Source organism: Palaemon carinicauda, chromosome 31 (assembly GCF_036898095.1).
Source record: "Palaemon carinicauda isolate YSFRI2023 chromosome 31, ASM3689809v2, whole genome shotgun sequence".
Lineage (NCBI taxonomy): Eukaryota > Metazoa > Arthropoda > Malacostraca > Decapoda > Palaemonidae > Palaemon > Palaemon carinicauda.
In genome coordinates this window covers 14,511,526-14,514,025 of record NC_090755.1, presented here as the reverse complement: position 1 = coordinate 14,514,025, position 2,500 = coordinate 14,511,526, and the positions used below count along the sequence as shown (strand labels likewise).

Sequence of the window (2,500 nt, the reverse complement as noted above, 5' to 3'; positions counted from 1 at the left end):
GTCGAGTAGGCCTTGGGAATGCTCCTCTTCGGTAAATGGGCAACAGTACCTGATTGGGTCCAGAGTCTAGATAATCGTAGTGGAGTTGGAAGCCCCATCTCTAAATATTTGCCCTGCGCAGCCGCGGAAGGCTCAATCTACAAAAAAAAAAAAAAAAAAAAAAAAAAAAAAAAAAAAAAAAAAAAAAAAAAAAAAAAAAATCTCTCTCTCTCTCTCTCTCTCTCTCTCTCTCTCTCTCTCTCTCTCTCTCTCTCTCTCTCTCTCTCTCTCTCTCTCTCTCTCACTCTCTCTCTGTAGTTGATTTTGCACGTCATTAGAAGATGGCCCCAAGTTGATTACGTATTCATGTGCTTCTTAGTCTACGACCCTTGTTATTGATAAATAAGTTTCTGCTGCCTTCTGGTATAGTGGTGGTAGTCATATAAACTGTAATAATAATATTAGCATTAGAAATGTCAAATGTAATTTAACCTTTTCAGTTTAAATCCTGGTAAAAGTTCTACTTATAACAATTAAGTACATTGGTAATGCGTTCGCCTAGCATTCGCATGGAAGCAGATCGATCCCAGCGTAGGGGAGTATACTGCTGTGGTTGGACAACTTATTGGGGGTTGGGCACCATAGTGGGGTGTTGGGCTTGCCTGGCTGACGTTCTGGTGAGCATCTATTCTGATGATACTGAAACTGAATCCAAATAGCTTTACCTTTACAATAGCAATAATTTGCTAAAACAGAATTAACTTTGTTAGCATTATATATTAGAAGAATACTACAATTGTCTTTATTTGACTGAGAAATGAGTACCGCTTGCAGTGTGCCCTGAGCGCTGCAGCTTTGTTATCGGCCTTTAGTTTTTCACTCATTTCTCTGAGTCTTCGAATCTAGCTTTTCATCTTCGTTGCTTTGATTTTTTCCAGTTTTCACATAATGATAGTGATGATTTTAATAATAATAATAATAATAGTATTATTATCATTATTATTATTATTATCATTATTATTATTATTATTACAGTCTAAGCTACAACCATAGTTGGAAAAGCAAGATGCTCTAAGCTCAAAGGCTGCAACAGGGAAAAATAGCCCAGTGAAGAAAGGAAGCAAGGAAATAAATGAGCTACATGTGAAGTAATGAACAACCAAAATGTAATATTTTAAGAACAGTAACAATATTAAATTAGATCTTTCATATAACAATAAAAACTTAAAAACAGGAGGAAGAGAAACAACAACAATAATAATAATAATAATAATAATAATAATAATAATAATAATAATAATAATAATAATAATAATAATAATAGTATCTGTAGTCCAGAACTTTTATCGAGTTGACTGCCAATACAGTAATCAAGACGGTAGAGAACACACCTTTGTTGACGTCATCAACCAAGAATCTGGTCACTATACCCACCAATAGGGGAACCCAAGACCTTGGTTGGACTTGTAGCTCTCTCTCTCTCTCTCTCTCTCTCTCTCTCTCTCTCTCTCTCTCTCTCTCTCTCTCTCTCTCTCTCTCTCTCTCTCTCTCTCTCTCAAGTTTGAAGGCTCGAAACAAAGTCCCTTTGTCTTTTAAACAAGAAAGTGTTCGTCATGTATTTTTTTAAATGGGTGTTCAACACTTTTTTATTTACATTTTTATATCTGTACATTTTCGTAGTTTATATCGCCCAACGACTTTCTCTGTGTACATCATGGTCTCAGTGCGTCATTTTTTAGATATAATTCACGTTGTACGATAATTAGCAGTGGTGTTTAGTCTTTGATTGCATTATTTTCATGACAGTTCAACATAATATATCTCTAATTTTTATCTTAGTTTCCAATAGTGGCCTTTGTGATTTTAGCGCATCTTTTAAAGGTTTAAAGGCCGCTCATGAATGGCAGAGGCAAGGGACAATGACATTGCTCCAGCAAGCAGGACAATGACCTAGGGACTGACCATACATTATATGATCAGCGCCCAAGTCCCTTCTCCACCCAAGCTAGGACCAGGGAGGGCCAGGCAATGGCTGCTGATGAGTCATCTGATAGACCTATAGGGTCCCCCATAACCCCCAACCTTAGCTTACAGGGATGGTAAGGTTGCAGACACTAAAGGAACTAACGAATCTGAGCGGGACGCGAACCCCCGACTGGCAAACACCAGGCAGAGACGGTACTAATAAGGCCACAACAACCCATAAGTTAAACCTTCAATTTTTACGTTCTTCCTAATTGAACGTTAAGATAAGTCTTCGGCAAATGTAGTGGAATTACTTGCCTGCCATGCGTGCATCCACTCCCATGACCGAGAAAGGCTTGAGGGTTACTCCACTTTCCCTGGCAAGTGCTCCCGGATCTAGCTACACCTGGGAGAGGAGGAAGAACATGGGGCTGGGAGGGTGTAATGCGGTGGGGGTGGGGGATCTGATGGAGCTGTTTTGTGAAATGAAGATAACAAGGCGGTTTCTCTAATCGCCTTGACAGAGAGCTTGTCTTAAAAGGACAGGACTGATGAG

The 2,500-nt window shown here is 39.0% G+C and overlaps 1 protein-coding gene across 2 annotated transcripts in view; it reads left to right on the top strand.

The window, feature by feature from the left end:
* The window catches only part of LOC137624318 (tyrosine-protein phosphatase 10D-like), a 335,629-nt gene that overhangs the window by 131,120 nt on the left and 202,009 nt on the right, over positions 1 to 2,500 (top strand). The gene's annotated exons all lie outside the window — the stretch shown is intronic.